This window comes from Lutra lutra, chromosome 9, assembly GCF_902655055.1.
Source record: "Lutra lutra chromosome 9, mLutLut1.2, whole genome shotgun sequence".
NCBI lineage: Eukaryota > Metazoa > Chordata > Mammalia > Carnivora > Mustelidae > Lutra > Lutra lutra.
In genome coordinates, this window is record NC_062286.1 from 29,990,442 (window position 1) to 29,997,819 (window position 7,378).

The following is a 7,378-nucleotide window of genomic DNA, read 5'->3' on the forward strand; positions in this document are numbered from 1 at the left end:
GAGAAGGTTCTAGAACTTCTCTCCAAAACCACTGACCCATGATGATGGGCTCTGTGAGGTTTCTAGAGGCCTGTTAAATCACATGTAAGGGCTAGAGCTGTGTTGTCCAATATAGTTGCCTCTCCACATGTGGCTGTTGAACCCTTGAGATGGGGCCCGTGTGACTGAAACATGGAGTTTTACATTTTATATCCTTTTGATTAATTTAATTTTAAATTTTAAAATGGAGCTAGTGTAAAATACCTTTCTGCTAAACACAACTTTATTGTCTTGGTAGCGCTACACTTCATTGTTTGATCATGTACAATATTAGTGTTACAGTGTCCATGTCAGCACATGTATTATTTCCAGTATATATGAAAAATTTTTAAAATATTGACCACATATTGAAATGATAATATTTTTGTCATATTAGATTAAATAAAATAGGCTATTAAAATTAATTTCACCTCTCTCTTTTTACTTTCTTAGCATGGCTACCAGAAAGTTTTACATGGCCGATGTGGCTAGCATTATATTTTTACTGGATGGTGCTCATCTAGTGGACAAGGGAAGATTTTCAAATGGAAGAACAGCAAGGCCGTGGCAGATTGACAGGAGAAGAGTTTGGGACAGGGGTCATAGATCCCATTATTTCTTTGGTTTTCATCCAAGGGCTTAATTTCTTTCCAACAACTGTGAAAACTGAAAATGTTTAACATTTGAATTTTTTATTGTGCAACAATAATGTGTAAAATGTTCCTATTTTGCCAACTGGCCCTGTGCCCCAAAATAAATTCTTCAACTAGGGAATAGAATAACTTTTGTGCACAGAGGTCTAGAGCAGCATTGCTGGTCCCGCAGCCCCAGAGTCTTGGGAGAACTTGGAATAACAGCACAGTCCACAAACCCGTATGGGCCAAGCACTGTCTGCAGACCGCGTAAGTTACCCCTGGCTTATGCCGGCACTATAATTTTTCAAAAGTGTAGATGTTGCCACGATTAATACAATGTTAAGTTCACTTTAGGGTGTTTCTGAGTTCAGAGTTGTTAAGGGGTCATTATATATTTTCTCAACCAAAAGAATGGAAAAGTCAGCTGCTCACACCTAGGCCTGAGGAGGGTTGAGTCTTTGCTAGTTTATCGGGTGTCCATGTCTAAGTAGAGCCCATCACACCAGGGATCTCAGCCCTGACTCATCCCCAGGGTAGGACCTGCAGGAGGATAGGCTGCAGCCCTGATATATTGTTATATTCAAAAAATTCTTTACATTTGAGAGGGTTTAACTGTCTCCTGAAGAATACCCAACAACTAGCAAATAAGAAACAGCTGCCCCATCTCCAAGGAGCCCTAATCATGCCTCCCCCCGCGGCTGGTGAGGTTGCTTCTGGACCCAGCCGGGTCTCAGGGCTGGGGGCTGCCCACCAGTGGCACTCACTCCATCCATCCTCATGGGCACCATAGTTCCATTGCCCAAAAGCTTCTGCAAGGAGCAAAGTTGGAAGGAAACTGGAATCAGGATTCTTTGACCTTGGAATTTATAGTGGAATAAAAAACATGCTATTTCTTCCAAATGCATTCGAATTTATTTAAATTTAGATCAGGGTTTCTTAACCTTGGCATTATTAACATTTTGGGAATTCTTTGTTGCATTATAGGCCGTGGAGCAGAATCCCTGGCCTTGGCCCATGACATGCCAGTAGCACACCCCTCTCAGCTGTGACCATCGAAAATGCTCCCAGACATTGCCCCACATCCCCTCGAGGCTAAACTTGCCCCAGGGAAGAACCCCTGGTTTAGAACGTTAAAACATCATTTGTGACATTAGCTTATTTTTTTACTTTACGTGGTACCATGGTAAGCACGTAAACATACTTGCTTTCAATCAGACATACCTGAATTCAAGTTCTGACCCACACCGTACTAGCTGTGTGACCTTGGAGGAAGTTGCTCAACATCTCTGTAACTCAGTGTCCTCACCTGTAACAGGACAGTAACTCCGCTGTCCTCGGGAAGAGATTGTAAGGATTAATGAGATAGAGCTCCTGGGGACCATGGGTGGCTCAGTCAATGACGCGTCCCACAGGTGATTTCAGCTCAGGTCAGGGTGGCAGGATCGTGAGACTGACCCCGAGTAGGGCTCTGTGCTCAGCAGAGAGTCTCCTTGAGATTCTCTGTCCCTCTGCCCCCCCAACTCTCTCTCTCTCTCAAATAAATAAATATTAAAAAGAAAAATAAGATAAAGTCCCTAACAGGTAGTCAGTAACCAGCTAGTACACTCTGAAGCCCCCTTTTGCGCTAGTCAAATACCCGGTATCTGTAGATTCACCCGAACATCAAGGCTCTTCTGGTCTCTGCATTAATGTAGCAGCCAAGGACCCGGCCTTTGAAGTCAGGGTACCAGGGTTCAAACTCCGGGTGCCATCTGGAAGGAATGGCTTGCCCTCTGAAGCCACAGTTTTCTCATCTGTTTAAAAAGGAGACGGGAGGGGCGCCTGGGTGGCTCAGTGGGTTAAGCCGCTGCCTTCGGCTCAGGTCGTGATCTCAGGGTCCTGGGATCGAGCCCCGCGTCGGGCTCTCTGCTCAGCAGGGAGCCTGCTTCCTCCTCTCTCTCTGCCTGCCTCTCTGCCTGCTTGTGATCTCTCTCTGTCAAATAAATAAATAAAATCTTTAAAAAAAAAAAAAAAAAAAGGAGACGGGAGTGGAGCCTGGGTGGCTCAGGCGGTTGAGCACCCCACTCTCGAGTTCTGCTCAGGTCATGATCTCAGGGTCCTGGCATCGAGCCCCGTGTCAGGCTCCACGCTGGGCATGGAATCTGCTTCGGATTCTCTCTCTCCCTCTCCTTTTCCCCTGTCACCACACACGTGCTTTCTCTTTCTCTCCCTAAAAATAAAAAATAATAAAAGAGAGGGAAAAAAAGAACAGTTTAAAAAAGTAAAGAAGAGAGACAGAGACAGAGAGAGGGAGAATGACTCTCCCTCTCGGGGGCATTGAGGGGATGAAGTGACAGGTGCAGAGACTAAACTTACTAAGAGTTATCAGGTGCTGCCCGAGGTCTTGCTCATCCTCCCTCCCCTGCTGCTGCCCGGCCTCACCTCACCCCACCCTGAGGAAGTTTTCTGGAACCCCAAAGCCCTCACACCTCCTACTGTGATCACATCAGTTCCTCCCGGGACCTCTAAGAAATTGTCTTCCTGTGCCTGGAAGTTCTCCTCAGTCTCCCCGCCTCAACCCCCACCCCCACCCCCCACTGAGCTGTTCCCAGGCCCACTCTGAGGACCCTGAGGCTCTTACTTGTGGCGAAACCAGAGTGCCTGTCACACCGCTGTGGTGCCGGAGGGCCCGCTCCTCAGCGACCTGGAAGCCCGAGATTGGGCGCCAGGGTCTCTGTCTGCCTGGCTTCAGGGTCCCCCCTGGGAAATGGAGCCACCCGAGCTCCCTTCCCCAGGAGGTTTCCAGTCACTAAGGGCTGCGGGTGCTCCTCGTTCGTACTTCTCCGGGCATTTCTCTAGCATTGTAATTCCACCTCACTTTAAAATAAGCCTGATTCTGTTTCCAAACCATGAACTCCCTTAGGTCAAAGACTCTATCCTATGGATACTCATATCCCACCTTGCAGGTCCTGCCACCAGGCAAATCCTCAGTCAACATGTGTTGAAGGAATGAGTGGGGGAGAAGGGGGTCCACGATCACTTTAAACACTCTTGAGTGCGACAGGGTGGGATTTTCTTCCCTCCTCACCCTCCTCTTGACTCCACCCCTGCTCCCAGCTTCTGCTGGGAAATTATCTTTTGTAAGAAGCAGCAGAGATGGAAACTCTGTTCGTGTAATTAACTCATGGAGGCTGTGCAGAAAAGAATAGTTGCAAGATAAACATGATTTGATTTGGGGGAATTGGGTTCCTCTGGGAAGAACCCAAAGTACCAGCTGCTGTCCCTTCAGGCTGAATATACGTGGCTGAGGAAGAGAGCCCTGGGAACGGTGGGTCCAAGGCAGATGGGATTGTGAGGGGATAGGGCCACTGAGAGAAGGGAAATCCCAGTTAGCCTCCCGTGTGCTCTCTGATGTGGAGTGGCAGCGCCCCGATGGAAAGGGGAATAAGCTGCTGGTAGCGTCCACTGGGCGCTGTGAGTCTTCATTCATATGCACCCAAGAGTAAGAGTTTCCTTTCTGGAGGGGCGCCTGGGTGGCTCAGTGGGTTAAAGCCTCTGCCTTTGGCTCAGGTCATGGTCCCAGGGTCCTGGGATCGAGCCCCGCGTAGGGATCTCTGCTCAGCGGGGAGCCTGCTTCCTCCTCTCTCTCTGCCTGCCTCTCTGCCTACTTGTGATCTCTCTGTCAAATAAATTAAAAAAAAAAAAAAAAAAGAGTTTCCTTTCTGGAAATCACTATGCCTGGAGCCTCCCACCCTCACTCCCAACAAAATGACCTAACCTAACGTAAGTAAGAGATTGCAGTCAGAAAACAAAGTCGGTATTGTGGTTTAACTGCTGTGGTTCAGAATTACGAAGGTGTCCTTTTGGGTTACAGTAGAGTGATGGTTTTACTGAGACTTTCCAACCTGTGGGACCCCAGTTACAACCTTATTGGCACAATTTATAGCTGGTCAAAACTCAGATGCCTAGGTCCCAGTCTCCTTCCTACTTGCAAAAATGAGAACAGTTAGAACTTTACTGGAAGTCAGCTAAATGAACCAAAGCTTCACGGTGTCATGGCAAAGAGAGCAGAGTAAGAAAGAAAACCTAACGTGACCTGATAAAATCCCAAAACTTCCAGACTTCGATTTTCTAGACATGTTCAATGGAACTCTTACTATTTATGTTGACCTCACAGGCATGTTGTAGAGATACCATAGATGTGATATTCAAAAACCTATCAGACTGGTTAGGTGCTATGCACATTCGAGATACTTCTGCTACCCATTTGCTAAATAACTCGTGTGTGAAGGCTCCTACTCATTCAGTGCCTAACTGTGGCAGTTGCCACAGTTGCCAAATTGGAGAGCCAAAGGCAGGGGAGGAGGCATGGGGGTGGGCAAGAGGAGAGAATATGAAAATGAGAACAGTATGCTCCCTTGCCCCATGAATCCCCTCTCCCAGGAGAGACGGAAGCACTACACCAAGTCTCCCCAGAGCAAACAGATGGAGTGTTTCTGGAGGGCAGCTTGCTTCTCATCACTCGAGTCACTGCCATTCACAACCGGCGAACACTGAACTCTTGGGAAGCCAGCGGAGGTACGTGGATTTGGGGTGGTAAACTCTATTCACTACTGTCTCGCTTTTGATGTAAGTTGGATTCAAAGTTAGGGAGTTAAGCGAGATGTTTTTGCAGCTATTTAGAGAACATTATGGTCAGTAGTTTTGATTCAGGAAAAAAAGAAAAAACCAGAAAACACATTTGTCAAGCCGAGATGGAAGTGAGTGACCATAAGTCTTTCAGGGATGAGAGAGGTGCTACCCAGTGGCTTTCAGCAACACTTTTGCAGGCTGGACCCAGACATGTGCATAAATAGAAAAATATAGAATGTGTTCATGGGCTGGGGCCAAAGGGACCAAAAAGAGGCCATTTGGGAGAAGTGCCTACAGCTCTTTCCAAAATAGTCTGAGCTCCCCTCTGAGGCTCAGAGAAGATGGTGGAGAAAGTGAGTCTTGTCTTCTCGACCACTTGGCTCTCCCGGGGCCTCAACAGCATCCACAGTCCTTGGGTCTGACCCAAAGCTTCAGCAGAGGGAGAGGTGAGAGGCTCCCCTTATCTGCCCACAAACACTCATCACACCCAGTCACCTCAGACCCAGAGCTTCTCACTCACTCTCTCCCAGTGATCAGAAGATGACTCCAAGCTCAGACATCTTGGCTGGGAACATTTGTTTCCTAGCCTCCCTGAATTTCCTTTGCTCCGTTTCAACTTTTAATTTCCATCTGGTCTCCAAAGCTTGCCCTAAAGCATGCCCCTTCTTGGGTGTGCTCAGGGCCATTTATAGATGGAAGTCCTACATGTCCCTTGATTGTCTGTCAATCAAGCTATCAGCAGGGGCTGAGATGTCATAAATGTCCACTGTGGGAATAAAGCTGAACACATATATAGTCCTTTTCAGCATTCCTTCTGTGTTTTTGTTTTTGTTTTTTTTTAGGAAACACCCTTTTGTTCTAAAGTAGTACATCAGCTGGGACCCAGCCTTCCAACTGCTTTGGAAGCATGCCCTTTGGGTCTATATTGTTCTCTTCCTTCTCATGTATATGGCGTATTCCATGGCACTTATCTCCAGAATAGCATCTAGAAAACTGGTAATGGTTGCACATGCACACCAAGACCCCAAACTCTTAATTCAGATGGAAAGCAAGAGCCTAATGTTTGCTGTGTTAGTTTCCTACGGCTGCTGTAACAAATTATCACACATTTGGCAGCTGAAAGGTCAGAATCTGCAATCAGTTGAATGAGCCAGAGTCAAAGTGTCAAGAGGACTGCACACCTTTTGGTGACTCCAGTAGAGAATCCTTTTCCCTCCCTTTTCCAGCTTCTAGAACTGCATTCTTTGCATTCTCTGGCTTTGGGATCCTTACTCCATCTTCAAAGCCAGCAGTGGAACATCATTGCTCAATGTCTTATTTCCTTCTTCTGAGTCAAATCTCCCTTTGCTTCCCTCTTATAAGGACACTTGTGATTGCATTGAAGGGCCACCCAGATAATCCAAGATATCTCCCCATTTCAAAGTCCTTAACTTAATCATATCTGCGAAATCTCTTTGGACACGTAAGGTAACATTCATAGTTCCAGGGATTAGGATCCAATATCTTTGGGGGCCATTATTTAGCCTACCACTCTGTGACAAATGTATGTTCTCTTACAGTGTCTGTCTTCTGCTGAGGATCTGAAATAATCTTCAAGAAAAGTGCTGGATCCCCTGGTTCCTGCTGCATATTTTGGATCCAGGATAACCCACCTCACACTCTTACGGAAAAAAGGGGTAAAAAGTTAATCAGTGCAGAGAGCACTTCACTAGAGACAAAATGAACAATATCTTTCACTTAGCATTTTAGCAAACCAGGGTTCTAGGTTTGCAGGCACTGGAAAAGGAACTTGGAAGTGACCCACGAGTAATGATCACACACCAGACTCACTCAGTCTCTGCAAGACCAGTGATGAGTACAAATGGCAGCCCACAGAGCCTCTGTCTAGAATGTTTAAAAATACAAATAAAAATAACACAACATTAAGTAAAATATGTTCTTTCCTCCTACCTTGATCAACAGACCTTCACAATGACATGAAAGCCATATTTGAATTTCGAAATATGGATTCCCCATGGTTCATCAGGGAACTGTGAGAGAGTGTGTAGGAAGCTATCCATAGCCCCCGACCCCTGGTTGTACCCTCCCTTCCCCGTCTCTTCCTATCTCCTCAC